Genomic DNA, 17,854 nt, shown 5'->3' with positions numbered 1-17,854 from the left:
CTGGTAGTTGGAACTGCATTTTAACATCCAATCCAAAATGTATCATGCACAAAGGGTCAATCTAGATATATGCTCAATTCACTGCAATAAGGTTTGAACCCATGATCATTTGGGTTTGCGATAAGATTGCTATTAATAACCCAAGACTGTAACCATAACATGCTGCTTCATGTAACCTCAAGGCTGATGAATTTGTAATTCGCACACATTGTGTACCAATATTGTGACGGTTTTCTCCTCACATTTCCCCCTTCATTTTGATGCTACAGATCACAGCTGGGAATTAACCAATTCTATCCGTTTTTGACAACTTGCTAAATTACTATTTTTCTTTTACATGCATGAACTTGGATAATCAATTTTATTTTTAGATACCATAATGGTATTGTTCACTCAACATGAGACAACTGCAAAAACAAAGCAGATGGATCTTTTTCCTGTTTAGTCAATGACTCAAGAATAAATTACAAGTTAATACCACAGGAGTATTTAGGATCTCACCTACAAACAAAGCTGGGAATAAACTGTCTCAATCCACTTAACATTGAAAGGAAACCTCTATCCAATTTAAACTGTAGGCACCTTATTAAACAATGCAAACTCTGGATAAAGACAGCATGTTCCTCTCAATTCTGCTCCCAATAAGAGAATACCAGTAGATTCAAACTAGGCAACTTCATTGTTCCTGGTTCTTTTTTTGCAGAACATTTTGTTCATGTTGTAAAGTCAAAGGAATATTTAGGGTTACATTTCACAAAACAAGCTGTGAGGTATATAATCCACTGCTTAACTAGCCATTGTACCCAACACGTTTTTATACATCTATGATTTTATTGTTTCTTATGTACCCAGCCTAAATGTTACATAAGTAAAACTTTGAACTCATAGCAGGACCAAAAATTTTCAGAAGTTCTTTCCAAGTTCCTGTGTTTATCTTTCAATCTGCCTAGTTGCACGCCTCCTTGTACCTGACATGTCCACTTCAATTTTCCTATGTTCAACTTGGGACTTAAAAGTTATTTACAGGCATTGTAAAGGCAGGAATAATGTCAGATAATAAATATAAAAGCAGCAACTTTGCATTTCCCCCTCATGATTTTGATCACTGCCATTTTACCCCTTAAAAGATAGATTATCATTCAGCTCCACCATAAGCCTGGTGGCAGATATTTAAAAAACAGGGATTTTCTTCTTCTCGTCCTCACAGTTCGACTTCCTGCAAGATGGGTGGGCCAATAAGAATGGCATTACTGCAGTTCAAAGAATAAAAAGTCCCAAATATCTTTCATAACTTACAGTTTGGGATAGAATTAAGAAGTGATACTGCAAAATGGCCATCAAGCTTGACCAGATCAAAAATTCTGCTGTGCAGACACATTATTTGCCGTAAGACAAAACGTTTCAATTCTTTTACATTCACCATTCCAAACTTACACATTTTTGAATTGGTTAAAACTGACTTGCATTAGACATGGGTAGATAAAAAAGATACTTGCATTGACTTTCCTCTTTCATTGTTACTGCCCAATGAAGTCAACTACTTTTACCTAAATTAGTTTACCCACAAAATCGCTACTTTCCCAATCTCAAAACGGATTTAAATCCCATCCTATAAATGTACGCATCACAGATCTCTAAACATTTCTGGGTTTGAGGATTCTCGGATGACTTTGAATGAAAGAGACTACAACCTTAATATCAAAGAATCCAGAAAATTCATCCACATTCACATTTTCTGCCATGGGACACCACAAGGGATGAAATTCAGCTTTAGTGACAGGTTGTAGCAGAATATTTTATAGCCTTCTCAGTTGCTTCACCACAGAAAAGAAGGGGGATGTATGTATAATGAATATCGGATCTACTACTGTCCATTTTGCAAACTCAACAAAATTGGAATTTCATCAATTGTTACCCAATTCTACAACAAATAATTTTAAATTCAATAAAGCATCCTTTAAATACACAATTACTGATACCTCTAGACTTGCATGAACAAACGTATCATTGCAACAGTTGAAGGTTGTCACTCAAACACAAATAGGAGAAAGTGAAGACTGCAGATGTTGGGGATCAGAGCCTAAAAAGGTGTTGCTGGAAAAGCGCAGCAGGTCAGGCAGCATCAAAGGAAAAGGAGAATTGATGTTTCGGGCATAAGCCCTTCTTCAGGAATGAGGAGGGTGTGCCAAGCAGGCTAAGATAAAAGGTAGGGAGGAGGGACTTGGGGGAGGGGTGTTGGGAATGCGATAGGTGGAAGGAGGTTACGGTGAGGCTGATAGGCCGGAGAAGGGGTGGGGGGCGGAGAGGTCGGGAAGGTCATTGCAGGTCAAGAAGGCGGTGCTGAGTCTGAGGGTTGGGACTGAGAAAAAGTGGAGGGAAGGGAAATGAGGAAGCTGGAGAAATCTCTGAAATGTTCCACTCTGGGACATCCGCACCAACCAACCCAACCGCCCCATGGCTGAACACTTTAACTCCCCCCCCCCCACCACTCCATCAAGGACATGCAGGTCCTTGGCCTCCTCCATCGCCAGACCATGGCAACACGATGCCTGGAGGAAGAGCGACTCATCTTCCGCCTAGGAACCCTCCAACCACAGGGAATGAATGCAGATTTCTCCAGTTTCCTCATTTCCCCTCCCTCGGACTCAGCACCGCCTTCTTGACCTGCAATCTTCTTCCCAAACTCTCCAGCCCGCCCACCCCCTCTCCGGCCTATCACCCTCACCTTAACCTCCTTCCACCTATCGCATTCCCAACGCCCCTCCCCCAAGTCCCTCCTCCCTACCTTTTATCTTAGCCTGCTTGGCACACCCTCCTCATTCCTGAAGAAGGGCTTATGCCCAAAACGTCGATTCTCCTTCTCCTTTGATGCTGCCAGACCTGCTTTTCCAGCAACACATTTTTAAACTCAAATACAAATCCATAACATCAAAAAGGTGACTGGGAAGAGAAGAGTTAAGAATTTCAGCAGTACGCTGACTGTCATGACACTCAAAAGCTTTTATGAAGTCACCAGGGCTATGAATCGAAGTCAAATCAACAAAGTCCCTTTTGCTCACAAAATAGTATCAACTTCAAAGAGAGACAATGTCATTCTTCAATGCTGAAAAGAACACTTCAAACATCTACTCAACCATTCTGATAACAGCTGATATTCTCTCAGCTACCTCCCAGTACCATGTGGTAGAAATCAACTCTATTGATGGCAGAACTGCAATGAGCCATCAAAAATGACAAAGCCTGTTGCCGTGATAGTATTGTACTCAGATCTTCAAAGCCAGTAGGCCTTGACTCACATCATGACCTCACCCTGTAGATTTAGAAGAAAAAGAACTCCCTATACCTTCAGGAATGCAATCAGTGCAACTGTTTTCAAGAAGGGAGAGAAGTCACACTGTAGAAATTATCAAGGCAGTTCCCTGTTGTCTACGGCAGGGAACATCATAACATGCATTCTTCTGAAGTATGGCTTGTTGTAGCTGAGAAAATCCTGCCTGAAACAATGTCATTTTAGACCATTTAGTGAATGCCTGACATGGTCCTTGCTGCCAGTCCAATCCAATTCATTCCATTCATCAATAAATCATGTGGCTCTGTAAATTTTGTGATCAAGCAACCTGATCACAATCCTGCAATTACTTCATGGTAAGATGATAACAGGAAGAGATCTGAAACACATGCCTTCAAAATCCGGACTGGTGTTAAGGAAGGCTGTGAGAACAATTTGTAGCAAGCTCCTCTCAGATATTAATGTCAATGCTGCCACATTTCAAGGAGAGCTTCAGGGTGTCAACTTATATTTGTTCGCTAGTCCTCCTTTTGAATCCAGAGAATGCGACTGGGGAATTGCTGATGGCATTTCTCTGGAGCTCAGGTGTCATTAGTAGTCCAAATCTCACTGTAGCTGAAAATGTGTTGCTGGAAAAGCGCAGCAGGTCAGGCAGCATCCAAAGAGCAGGAGAATCAACGTTTCGGGCATGAGCCCTTCTTCAGGAATGCCCGAAACGTCGATTCTCCTGCTCCTTGGATGCTGCCTGACTTGCTGCGCTTTTCCAGCAACACATTTTCAGCTCTGATCTCCAGCATCTGCAGTCCTCACTTTCTCCTAGCAAATCTCACTGTAGTCTAGGTGTTTGGTGGAACAGCTCCGTACACTAGGACTTTTGTTGACTTGCAGGTATCCTTGGAGAAGGCATAGCTGATGCAACTAATCCGGTGTTGGATCTTTTCACCAATAATGGCCTTTTGAGAAAGGTGGCTGACAAGTTATGGGAATGCTCAACAGTTTCCAGGTGCGCATATAGGAGATGGAATATTTGACTGATGAGGTTTGGGTTAACACATTTTATTTTGGCAACACTCAGGGACAAACAGAGTCTGAAATGCAGAATTGAGAAGATCAAGAATGTTGCAAAATGTACACAGAGTTGGGTAATGTCCCTGCAGTTATCCATATGCTATAGTTCTGCCATGGAGGTGACTGAGGTTAGTTTTCCATGTAAATGTAATTTAGCACAGTAGAGGGAAAATTATCCTTGAGGAGATTGCAATTGGTTAGAGTTAGGAGTACAGGCAAATGAATGAACAAGCAGTGAACCAAAATCGTAACCATATTAGGCTATTCTTCTATTCTAGAGCTGAATATTCCATTTTTTGGTACTTGAAGGGGGTTTTCTCAGCTCCAGGCCCAACATCCTGCAGATTAACGCAGTGAAGCTGAGTTAAATTCGAAGTCTATTAAACATGCATATACAGTAGCACCTCGACTTACGAGCTTAATCCGTTCCGGGACCTGGTTCGCGAACCGAAAAGTTCGCGAACTGAATCAATTTTCCCATTGTTCGGATATTTCCAGAGTCTTTTCTCTTTTTTTGTCTCTTGGAGGTTGGTGATGCCACAATAAAACGATCCAGAGAAACTTGTTTTTTTCTTTGTTGCAGAATTTTCCAAAAATGGGACATCACATGGTCATTTAAAATGTTCACTGCTCTGTTGGTCACAGTTTTGTTTGGGTCATGCATCTCAACAAAAGTCTGTACCTCACTCCATTTGCTACAAATGTCTTTGATTTGAACACTTGATACATCTTCCCTCTCTTCTTCCTCCTCTCCAGAATGCTCCTGCTGCATAACCTTCACCTGCTCCTGTTGCAATTCAACAAGATCTTCTGTGCTGAGTTCTTGTTTGTGGTCCTCCACCAGCTCTGCCACATCATCCTCATCGACCTCCAAGCCCATATTTTGGCCCAGGGTCACAATCTCGTTCACTACATTTACTGATGTCCCCTCCTCAAAACCCTTGAAGTCTCTCTCAGGTTCACAATCTGGCCAAAGTTTCCTCCAGGCCAACTGCAGCGAACAAAAAGAGACCTTGTTCCATGCCTTATCAATAAGGCTTATGCAATGGAAGATATTGAAATGGTCCTTCCCGTACTGACCAAGGGTCAAATCTGTGTCGTTGGTGACCTGGAAACACCTGGCGAACAGAGCCTTCGTATATAATTTTTTGAAGTTTGCAATGACTTTCTGGTCCATGGGTAGGATAAGAGGAGTGGTGTTGGGAGGAAGGAACTTGACTTTTATGAAGTCTTATTCAATGTCCAAGACTTCTTCCAAATTTGGAGGATGGGCAGGAGCATTGTTCATTACTAGAAGACACTTAAGTGGCAAATTATTTGTTTCAAGACACCTTGACAGCTGGTGCAAAAACTTCCGTCAACCATTCCATAAAAATCATTCGTGTGACCCAAGCCTTGCTTTTCACCCTCCACATTACCGGGAGTTTATCCTTCAACATATTATTGCGTTTAAAAACGCAAGGATTTTCAGAGTGGTAGACTAATAGAGGCTTAATCTTGCAATCCCCACTTGCATTCGCGCACAATAAAAGCGTTAACCTGTCCTTCATTGGTTTGTGGCCCGGTAGTGCCTTCTCCTCTTGGGTTATGTAGGTCCTTTGGGGCATTTTTTTCCCAGAAATGTCCAGTTTCATCACAGTTAAAACCTTGATGTGAGACATAACCTTCATCTTCAACAAACTTATTGAATTCCTTCACAAAGTCCTCCTCTACCTTTTTGTCCGAACTAGCCGCTTCTCCATGCCTTATTACACTATGGATTCCAGTTCGTCAAGGAAATTTATCAAACCAGCCTCTGCTGGCTTTAAATTCTTCAACGCTAGCAGTACTTGTACTCGGCGGTGTCGCCAACAAATCATGGTGTAGGTATAGAGCCTTCTCTCAGATTATAGTCTAGTTAACACTATCTCCAGCAAGCTCTTTTTGATTTATCCAAACTATTAATAATTTTTCAACCTCGTCTAACAATTTAGGACTTTGCTTCGTTAAAATAGTCACTCCTTTTGCCACGTCAGCTGCCTTTAGTGCCCTTTGTTCTTTAGGAGAGTACAGATAGTCGATTTCGCCATGTCATACTGCATAGCGAGATCAGATACGCAAGCACCATTCTCGTGTTTAGCTATTATTTCCTTCTTCGTTTCTACAGTAATACATTTAGGCTTCTTAACACCACTATCACTACCACTTTTCACTTTCTTGGGAGCCATAATGAGGGCTAATTTAATGCAAAAAACAAAAAAAAGCGTAAGAATGCTTGGACGGTGGACATTCACAATGCGCGTGCACTAAAGACTAACTGAAGGAGATCACGCGGGGCCCCGAGAGCTTTTGCATTCAAAGGGCGTGTAGAAAAGCAGAACAATGACAACGAAACCACGGGCTTTTTGCGTTCGTACCTTCGTTTGTACCTTGAATTTCGTACGTACGTTGAAGCAAAATTTTACTTACAATCCTGTTCGTAAACCGATTTGTGAGTGAACGGGGTCATTCGTATGTCGAGGCGCTACTGCAATCATAAAGTCTAATTGGCCGATAAAGCAAAGTGAAAATCAACATACAAAATAAAAAGAAAAGCAGAAAATGCTGCAAATATTCAGCAGTTCTGTTAACATCTATGGGGTGAGAAATACAAAGTTGGCATCTCAGGTCAAAGATCTTCCTTCAAAAGCAGCATTCCCAAAATTAATGAAGTTAAACTATTCGCTTGTTCTTATGTATGATTGTGCCACGCTGCAATAATCAAAGTACAAATAAAGCAAAATATTATCTTTATTGCTGCCTATTTCTCTCAGACGCCCAATATAATCAGAGGCAGCTTTAGGCAAACTAGGCTATTTTTGGAAATGTTATAAAATTTAATTTAGAATTATGTAGGCCACAACATATAATTCATCTACAGTGACTGTTTTTGAGAGACAGATGTTGCAGCTTCATCTCATTTTTGTTGCTATTAGCAAATACTTTGTCTCTCTGCACCACTCTATTTAGATAGAAGGGATTGAAACAAACCTACACTGCTGTTTAATCTAATAGCGATAAATCTGTCCCTGATAAACCTTCAGTACTTTTGAAATGTTTGAGTTCATAGATTATCGCTTTCTTTTCTAAAGTGACTTTACTTAGATTTTGTAGATTGCAGACTGTGTATTGAAAGATGGTTTTTCCAAGGGATTTTCTTGAGTTCACATCTTGCAAAGATTTCTTCAACATCTAAGAAGATAACAAAATCAACCTGCTTGAAAAGCAATGCTCACAATCGTCTTTAAAGATAGCCTTTTCATTCTGAACTTCCTGTTATTAAATTCTCCCATCTCCTTCAATTTCCCCTATTCTTCCGTACTTCCTAATGCTGGATGCCATTCCATGGTGCTTCATACAAGCACCCAGTTCCCATGTGTACGCCTTAATTGTATGTGTCATCTGTGTCTTCCCCCTGCATTAATCAAGCCCTGTCTGCACTTAAAGCTATTACATATTCACTGCTGCTCTGTGCTGATAAGGAAACAGAAATGCTACATCGAGAACTGCTATTCTTCTATTCACAATTTAATTAGTTTATTTATAACACTTAAATTAGACATCAAGTTCTGGAACAATAGTTGCAATAATCTGTATTTACATTAATGGAGGCATAGACTTCTTGGCTTGATATAGAGGTGCAATCGGATTTCCCTCCTATTTACGAAATGGTATTAGCAATGCAGATGTTCGAATCTAACAGAATATGGTACAAAAGTAATAGCAATAATTCCTAATAAAAGGTCCATGAAATGATGGAACCAAAATTCTACACCATATGACATAGTGTCAGCTATTAAATTACTGTACTTTGATGCTTATGCCATCTTAGGAAGTGATTAACATTGCTATAAGTAGATTAAGACAGGCCCAGCTGCCAGGAGTTTGTCTCTCTCTGGTCACTGCTCAGTAAGACATGAGGAAGGGGAGCAGGTGTTTCCTATTGCTATGGAGACAATCCGTTGTAATCTGATTTTAGAAACTATTAATAGTTTTCTTTCCCGACACAAATGTCTATGTGTGTTATACATGAATTCTGAAAGGTTGAAGCACAGATATGTCCAATAAGAAAACTGGCAAAAGCTGACAACTATAAAACAACTGATAACACAAAATCAGTCTTGAGTACAAGCCTATGGTCAATTCCACTGATAGGAGATGGACAAAGAGACACACAATATTCACACATCCTTTTGCATGACAATTCAGATCCTTTTTAATCTTGTTTATGATATGTAAATGAGCATTTACTCAGAAGATGGAATACTTCAAGATGTTTACCATTAATTAACCAGTTTTCAGTAATTCCATTGTACTACACATTAATTGCAACATAAAAATAGTGCGCATTTTATCTTATGTATTAGAAATTTCTGAAGCATGATGTCAACACGGAAATGCTGAGATTACATTTCTACAGATATCCAGAGATTTATGCCCTCCTCTCACAACCCAGTCACCAGTGTTTTGTTGTTCGAGTGAAAAATATGTCCCTGAAAATCTCTTCACTCCATGATTCAGATGCAAGTGCCAAAATCTACTTCTCAGTGATGTCTGCCACAGACCCAAACAAAATTGGCAATGTCAAGGAGTTTGAGCAATTTATACAAATTTTGCAGGTGTCTGTACTCTCACCAGGTATCCACCAGAGAAGCCAAGATTTCCATAAGAGGATGCCAAATTGAGAATATGTCAGGGACCAGGGAGACATCCCAAATGTAAACCTCAGTGGCTACCTTTATAAAGGTGAAGAGAAAGTATATTGTCTCCCCTTGCTCAGTCTGTCTGAGGTCCTCTATATCCCAGAAAGTTCTTTGCTGCAGTACAGAGGAATCTATTGCTTGCAAGTCGAAGTCTGTATCTCCCTGGTTCTTAAGGTTAAGTACAGGAATAATAATCAGACTGGCTGTGCAACAACTACAGTTAATTCTAAAATCAGAGGCTTTCTGAAATAAACAGAAAAACAACAAATACCTAAGTAAGGATGCAAGTGTCTAGGACAACATTAAATATTAGGGTACTGCTTTACGGCTAATGTAACAAACAATTTCAGAAGAAACAATTAACTATAGCATAGAAGACACTTTTAGATAGATAAGTAGTCAGGAAAGTTGATTTGCAAAACATCCAAGAACATAAAAATCATGAAGCCTCCACTGCTGCAAGTATTTTTGAAGTAAACAAGTAAGATTGTTTTTAACAGCATTCCAAAACATATAAATCATGAGGCCTTATCTGTGAAATGCACCTTTGAAAGAGGCAAACTGAGTTGTATAAAGAGGATGGTTTTCACAAAGTAGGAGAGCTTGAAAGATTAAAAAATTGACAGCTATTCCTTCATACAGTATAGACTGATCACCTACCTTACATATGAATAAAGTCTATTTGTTATAATCCTTGACCAATTGTCTTGTTAATTAAAATATCCATGGTGTGAACCAGAGAAGGGAGGAGGTTAATTAACAGTTGATACAACAGTGTGAAAGTTTATTTGGATGAAATATTGGTTTTATTTCTTTTAACATCACTAATGCCAAAATTCTCTCATTCTTTTATTCGTTTCCATCGACATTGCTTCCATTCCAGTTACAACCACGAGACAGCTGCCTTCCTCCAGCAAAACTGTATCAGATGATAATTGAATAAATTAGGACTCACCTGTTCACACAATATATGGGAGCTAGAGAACTCTTACAAGCTAGTGGCAGGGTCTCTACCTCTGCACAAAAGGTCCAGGTTCAATTCCCAACTCGCCTGGAGCATGTCAAAACTTATCTGAATAAGTCAACTAAAACATTTTGGAGTCAGCTGCAAATGACCAGAGTTGTTGTAAGTACATAGCAAATAATGTGCATCGCAACAAATACACTGTTCAAAGTGAATAAAGTTTGGTTTTAATATTTCATCCTTCACTGCCTGAGTGTACACATTTTGACATCCCGACACCACATGCATGGTTTTAATGAACTCCCTTGGATCACGAAAATTCATGGAAAAATTGAATTGTACCTAGCCATACCTTTTAACTGAAGTGCACATCAGAATATAATTCCAGAATAAAATGAAACATTGCCAGAAGCTACGAACAAAAACTTAATGCAATATCTTCAGATGGAGAAGGGAATACTGACTAAAGACTCTCATTCTCCAAGATCCTGAAATTTTTGGCAACATTTTCTAAAGCAGAATAAATATACAGCAAAAAAAATCTTAAATCAATTTCAAACTTCTTTTGAATGAAAACAAAATCAAATGTTTTTGAGTCGTTCATATAAAAATTAGCTGTATGACGCACCTTCCAAAGTTAAGTAAAGCAGGAGACCAAGTAGCCATCATGTATTTCACTGGTGCCAAAATTGAATGCTATACAAAAAAAATCATTCCTACTTCCACAAAGAAAGCTGTCAACAGTACACTAACTTTTTGTTTCAACCCACCTGCCAGCAACCCCCTAGTTATTGTCATTCCTTGGCAGCACAGTTCCAGATGCATTTTTATTTCCAACAGTAATATGAATATTTGCCTTTAGCCTGCTCACTCTTATTACAGCTGTTGTATATTGAAATTCGAAAGCTGCATCTACAGCACAGGTCTTCATTCCTCTGATTCAATACTGATATTAACCATTGCATTATGAAAACATAATTTCATGACAATTCCACGTACCAGTATGATGGGTTCCTCTCCTTTACCAGAAGGTACTACATTCGCTCCTTAAAAAAAATCAGAGGTCAGGTTTTACCTTCTGCATATGTAAGCACCAGTGTACGTAACAGACAACAGAGTACGTTCAGTGGGTGAAATTTGGTGGCGAGTGGTTGCTATAAAGTGTTTTTCCATCGGATGCTGTCCCCTAAACAATGCCATTAGCCCTCCTTAATATCCACGTTCTCCACCCACTTCCCCAAACCACTCAAACAATTCATCAAAAACCATCCACACTCTCTTTTCCCACCCCAGGCAGCCTGTCAACCTGGATGGCTGTCGGGCCATAAAACTGTTGAAAACATTTACAAGATTCCATGCTGCAAAAGCTTCTTGGTGAAAAGCAAACCATTACAGTCCTGAATAAATATCATGAACATCAAGTTTTTTCTTGTATTTCCTTGTGTGCCTTGCTTTGGGCTTCAAAAGGATTCACTAGCCAGGATTTCAATAGCAATCTGTGGTCCCCAGCTACTTTGTGTAGTAATCATCTTCCTGATCTGGGTATCTGCATTATGTAGCTTTGCATTGTAGATTTGTAACCAAAAGTATCATGCTGTTGTCTTGAATGACCCCATTGCAAAACATTCCAGAAAAAAGTTGACATTATGTTCATTGACGGAGTTAGCACATCCAAACTTCATTTATACAGAATTGTACATACCTCTTTGGTATGTCATAAAATTCAGATACAGTCAATCATTTAGTGAGTTTTGAGAAGATTTCTAGTTCAGGTTGAGGTTCTGGATATAGGTTTGTTCACTGAGCTGGAAGGTTCATTTTCAGACATTTCATCACCATACTAGGTAACATCTTCAGTGAGCCTCCGGATGAATCTTTGTCCGGAAGCTCACTGAAGTTACCTAGTATGGTGACAAAACATTTGAAAATGAACCTTCCAGCTCAACGAGCAAACCTACGTCCACAGTCAATCATTGTCCAAATGCATTCAGACCAGAGCAACATAAAGTTTGGGCTGCTAAGTGCTAAGTAACACTCTTGCCACACCAGCATCCAGCAATGAACATCTCCAACAAGATACAATCTAGCCATTTCCCTTTGATATTCAATGCCAGGACATTGCTGAATCACTCATCATTGATCAGAGACTGCTTTGTACTCAGCCTCTGACATGCTCTTCTAATCAAAATTTTTCCATGACTGCTCTTCACGAATAAACTCACTTCCCATTTCTCCACAGCCTGATCACCATTTACAAGACAAGCCAGGAGTGTGATAGACTACTCATCTTGCCTGGTGGAGCGCAGCTCCTGCAACACTCAAGATGCATGAAACCATCCAAGACAAAGTGACCTCCTTGACTAATATGCAATCTACTATTAGAATATTCACTCCCGTGATCACAAATACACAATGTGTACCACCTACAAAGATACTTTGCATCAACTCACCAGGGTATCGTCAACAATATTTTCCAAACCAGAGACCTCTAAAACCTAGGGGAGAGAAAAAGCAGAAGCATCGCCAGCAAATTCCCCTCTAAGCCATATATCATCTGAACTTGCAGCTATATCACTGTTCTTTAACTGTTGCTGGATCAAAATCCTTGACCTCTCTTCTCTAAACAGCACTGTGAATGTCCTGACACCAGATGACCTACCATTGTTCAAGAAGTTGGCTTGCCATGATCTTTTCCAGGGAATCCTGGGATAGCCAACAGGTGCTGGCCTTGTCGGTGACACCTACATCTGCTGAAAATATGCCAAGAAAGAATTTTTTTTAAAAACACCACCTTACAATCAGCGATGGGTGAGAAGCTAGAAATAGAGAAGCTAGAACTGGAGTGTTGTGGGATTGAAGGATGTTACAGTGGTGAACAGATTCAAGTCAAGAGTGTGGTGCTGGAAAAGCACAGCAGATCAGGCAGCATCTGAGGAGCAGGCAACTCGATGTTTCGGGCACAAGCCCTTAATCGGGAATCATGCCCAAAATGTCAATTCTCCTGGTTCTCGGATGCTGCCTGATCTGCTGTGCTTTTCCAGCACACCACACGCTCGACTCTGATCTCCAGCATCTGCAGTTCTCACTTGCTCCTAGTCCTCAACAGATTCTAGGCCATGGCTAGCTTTGCAAACAATAACTTTTAATTTTCAGGAAATGTAGTTCAATGTGGGTGAATAGCACATGGTCAGAACTGGAATAAGCCCGTAATCTTTTGGATGAGTCGGAGATATAAAGCATAGAAACAGACCCTTTGATCCAACTCGTTCATGCTGACCAGATATCCCACATACATCTAGTCAGCACTCGGCTCATAACCCTCTAAACCCTTCCTATTCATATAACCATCCAGATGTCTTTAAATGTTGTAATTGTACCAGCCTCCACTACTTCCTCTGGCAGCTCATTCCATACACACACCACCCTCTGCGTGGAAATATTGCCCCTTACGTCCCTTTTAAATCTTTCCCCACTCACCTTATTTTCCCAGGGAAAATACCTAGTCTATTTATCTTATCCATGCCCCTCATGATTTTAGAAACCTGAAGTTACCCCTTAGCCTGTGGATGTTCCAGGGAAAATAGCCCAAGTCTATTGAGACTCTATAGAAGGGAGACGAGAATTGCATGCAATATTCCAACAGTGGCCTAACCGATGTCCTGTACAGCCACAACATGAGCTCCCAATTCCTATACTCGATGCACTGACCAATAAAAGGAAAGCATACCAAAATCCTCCTTCACTAACCTATCTACCGGTGACTCCACTTTCAAGTAACTATGAATGTGTACGCCAAGGTGTCTTTGTTCAACAACATTCCCCGAGACCTTACGATTAAAGTGTATAATCTGCCTTTCCCAAATGCAGTACCTTATATTTATCTAAATTAAACTTCACCTGCCACTCTTGGCTGACATTTTCATTTTGTATTATTCTTTTAAGGACGGGAGGTTATTGTTATTTGTTGGCTTTATCGTCATATTCAAAATGAATCCTTTTTTTGTCCCCCACTAAAACGACTAAATGTCGCATCATTTCATTCAAAAAGATGTTCATGGTGCAACATTTTAGTCAGATTCAGTTCCAGCCCAGTCTCATTCTGAAAGGTACCTGGAAAAATAAGAAATAATTTTCATTAGCTCTTAGTAAAAGCACGTGATGTTGTTAACTCGTCAGAATAAAGCTCAAGCAGAGATGATTAGTATTCTTTGATGACTAAATCCTAACACATAAAAGGAAATTCTAAACAAGCTAACTTGTTCACATTTTCATTCATTTCCTTTTCCATTTTCTCCAGCCCAGTACTGAGGTAATTAGAATCAATAATCTAAAAAATAACTAGGACTCGAAACATTTTCCCAAACCAAGGATCAATTATTCAGTGACCAAAAGTTGCATTCTTTCCTGATGTTATAGAACATAGAACAGGCTGTTTGGCCCATGATGTTGTGTCAAGGGTAAATCCTAATCTAAACTAAAATAATTTATGCACCCCTCAACTCACTGCTATCCATGTGCATGCCCAGCAGTTGCTTAAAATGTGCCTAGAGACTCTGCTTCCACCACCACAGCTAGCAACGCATTCCATGCATTCACAACTCTCTGCGTAAAGAGCCTATACCTTTCTCCTAATATCTTCAAACTATGACCCCTCGTACCAGTCAATCCTGCCCTGGGGGAAAGTCTCTGGCTATTGACTCTATCCATTCCTCTCATTATCTTGTATACCTCGATCAGGTCACCTCCCTTCCTCCTTCTCTCCAAAAAGAGATAAGTCTGAGTTTAGTCAACCTCTCTTCATATGGCAAGCCCTCCAGTCCAGGCAGCATCCTGGCAAACCTTCTTTGCATCCTCTCCAAAGCCTCTGTATCTTCCCTACAGTAGGGTGACCAGAACTTGACACAATATTCCAAGTGTGGTCTCACCAGGGACTTGTAGAGCTGCAGCAAAACCTCGCGGCTCTTAAACTCGATCCCCCTGTTAATGAAAGCCAAAGACCATATGCTTTCTTAACAACCCTGTACACTTGGGTGGCAACTTTGAGGGAACTATGTACTTGCACACCCAGATCCCTTTGTTCCTCCGCACTGCCAAGAATCCTGTCTTTAATCCTATATTTAGCATTCAAGTTTGACCTTCCAAAATGCATCACTTCGCATTTATCCAGGTTGAATTCCATCTGCAATTTCTCAGCCCAGCTCTGCATCCTGTCTATGTTGCGCTGTAGCCTGCAATAGCCCTCGATACTATCAATGGCACCTCCAACCTTTGTGTCATCTGCAAATTTACTAACCCACCCATCAACCTTCTCATCCAAGTCATTTATAAAAACTACAAAGAGCAGAGGCCCAAGAACAGAGCCCTGCGGGACCCCACTCAACACTAACCTCCAGGCAGAATACTTTCCATCTACAACCACTCCCTGCCTTCTGTCAGCCAGCCAATTCTTAATCCAGATAGCCAAATCTCCCTGTGTCCCCCGTACTTCCTGACTTTATGGATGAGCCTACCATAGGGAACCTTATCAAATGCCTTGCTGAAGTCATATAGACCACATCCACTGCTCGACTTTCGTCGACCTGTCTTGTCACCTCCTCAAAGAACTCAATAAGATTTGTGAGGCATGACCTGCCCCTCACAAAGCCATGCTGACTGCCTTTAATCACATTATACTTTGCCAAATAGTCATAAATCCTATCCCACAGAATTCTTTCCAAAACTTTGCTGCCCACAGGGGTAAGACTGACTGGTCTGTAATTGCCAGGGATTTCCCTATTACCCTTCTTGAAAAGAGAAACAACATTTGCCTCCTTCCAATCCTCCAGTCCGACTCCCGTGGAGAGTGAGGAGGCAAAGATCTTCGCCAGCAGCTTAGCAACCTCCTTTCTCACTTCCCGGAGCAGCCAAGGATAAATCTGGTCTGGCCCTTGGGACTTATCAATTTTAATGTTTTCCAAAATTTTCATCACATCAACTTCATCAAGCTTGATCTGGTCAAGCCTATATCCCAGCCCCTCAGGGTTCTCATTCACTTATCTTATTTCACTGTATTTTTTGCAGCAAGACACAATCAAAATTCCACAGTGTTAAATTGGTAAGCATCTTAAAGCAACCATGGGGATCTCAGTATGTGATTAACCCACTTCTGTTCATTACAGTACAGACATGATAGATTTGCACTGCCCATTAGTTAAATGATTGCTGTATGAAGCAAACAGTTCACTGGCTGCATATATCAACGAGGCCTGACATCATAATCTAATGTTACTTAAGGACAGTCTATATACTATAAAATGGGATGCCACCATGGCTTTAAGTGATGCATGTTCTTTGATAAGTGAGTACTAAATTGAGGAATGGCTGAACATGCAAAAGAGCAAACATTATGGTATTCTGACAATGCACCCAAAATCTCGGTACTGACTGCAGCAGAAGGTGAGAGATATCTTGAATAGATATGTTCTAAATCGATCTGTGCAGAGATATTATGGTACACGAACTGAAATTGCTGGAGAAACTCAACAGGTTTGGAGCATCTGTGAGAAGAAAGCAGAGTTAACGTTAAGTTCAGTGACAATTCATCAGGACTTTTAATAGCTCAGAAAACTGCTATTTATGCTGTCGTCAAAGTCAGGGAGTTAAGAGGTGAGTGGGATGGTGGAGGTGGTGTCCACATGAGATATGAAACGGGGAGACAAACAAGGATATTATGGATAGCAAGCAAGGACAGAACAAATGCTAAATAAGAGATAATAACAGCCAAGTGTGAGAAAATGGGTTAACTATGTGTTGACCTTTAACTCTTCTCATTTTCTTCAAAGCAAAGATGTGGCCATAGGTACCCACACAGGTCCCAGTTATCCCTGTCTCTTTGTGGAGTATGTGGAACGTTCCTTATTCCAATCTTAATCAGGTCCCTCCCCACAAGTTTTTCACTGGTATATCAATGACATCATCGGTACAGCTTCCTCTCTCGTTCTGAACTGGAAAAGCTTATCAATTTCACTTCAAATTTTCATCCTACTCTCACTTTCACCTGGTCCATCTCTGACTCCTTCCTTCCCTTCGTCAACATCTGTTTTTATTTCTGGGGATAAGTTGGCTATTGAAATCCACTACAAACTATAGATCCTCACACCCTGCTTCCTGAAAAGGACTCCATCCCATTCTCCCAGTTTCTCTGTCTCAGTCGCATATGTTCTGACAATGCCCTCTTCCACAGAGGTGCCTTAGAAATGTTCATCTTTTTTCAACAATCAAGGATTTCCTGCAACTGTGGTTGACATGGCCCTTAGCTGTGTTTGACCCACCTCCCACACTTCTTTTCCTCTCACAACAATGACAGGGTCCCCTGGTCTTCACTTGCCATCCTATCATTTTCCACATCCAAAGAACTATAAACTGTTATTTCCATCAACTCATACAGGATGGCACAGCAAGCCACATATTCCCCTAACCTCCCTCATCAGCATTCCACAGAATCTGTTCACTCTGCGACATTCTGATACACTCATCCTCCGCTCCCAACACCTCCCCCCACATCCGCATGGCACCTACCCAGTGATCACACAAGGTGTAACACCTGCTCATTTACCTCCTCTCTCCTCACTTTCCCAGGCACACCTTTCAGGTGAAGCAGTAATTCACCTGCACTTCATTCAATCTGGTAGATCATGCTCTCTGCTCAAAATGTGGTCTTCTCCACACTGGGGAGGCAAAAGGCAGACTGGGTAACAGCTTTGCAGAACACATAGGTTCTTTTTTACAGGCAGAATGTGAGTTTCCAGTTACCTGCCACTTTGGCATACCACC

At 40.8% G+C, this 17,854-nt stretch overlaps 1 protein-coding gene across 5 annotated transcripts in view; it reads right to left on the bottom strand.

The window, feature by feature from the left end:
• Positions 1 to 17,854, bottom strand: part of igsf11 (immunoglobulin superfamily member 11) — a 183,490-nt gene that overhangs the window by 74,371 nt on the left and 91,265 nt on the right. The window contains exon 1 of one of the 5 annotated variants that reach the window (XM_072585047.1): positions 11,042 to 11,062. The exons of the other annotated variants lie outside the window; for them this stretch is intronic. The gene's annotated coding sequence lies outside the window, so the exon portion shown is untranslated. Of the gene's footprint in view, positions 1 to 11,041; positions 11,063 to 17,854 lie in introns of those variants that run through there. 5 annotated transcript variants of the gene reach the window in all.

The sequence above is a fragment of the Chiloscyllium punctatum genome, chromosome 15 (genome assembly GCF_047496795.1).
Source record: "Chiloscyllium punctatum isolate Juve2018m chromosome 15, sChiPun1.3, whole genome shotgun sequence".
Lineage (NCBI taxonomy): Eukaryota > Metazoa > Chordata > Chondrichthyes > Orectolobiformes > Hemiscylliidae > Chiloscyllium > Chiloscyllium punctatum.
The sequence above is the reverse complement of the archived record's forward strand: the minus strand, read 5'-3'. Positions and strand labels throughout refer to the sequence as shown.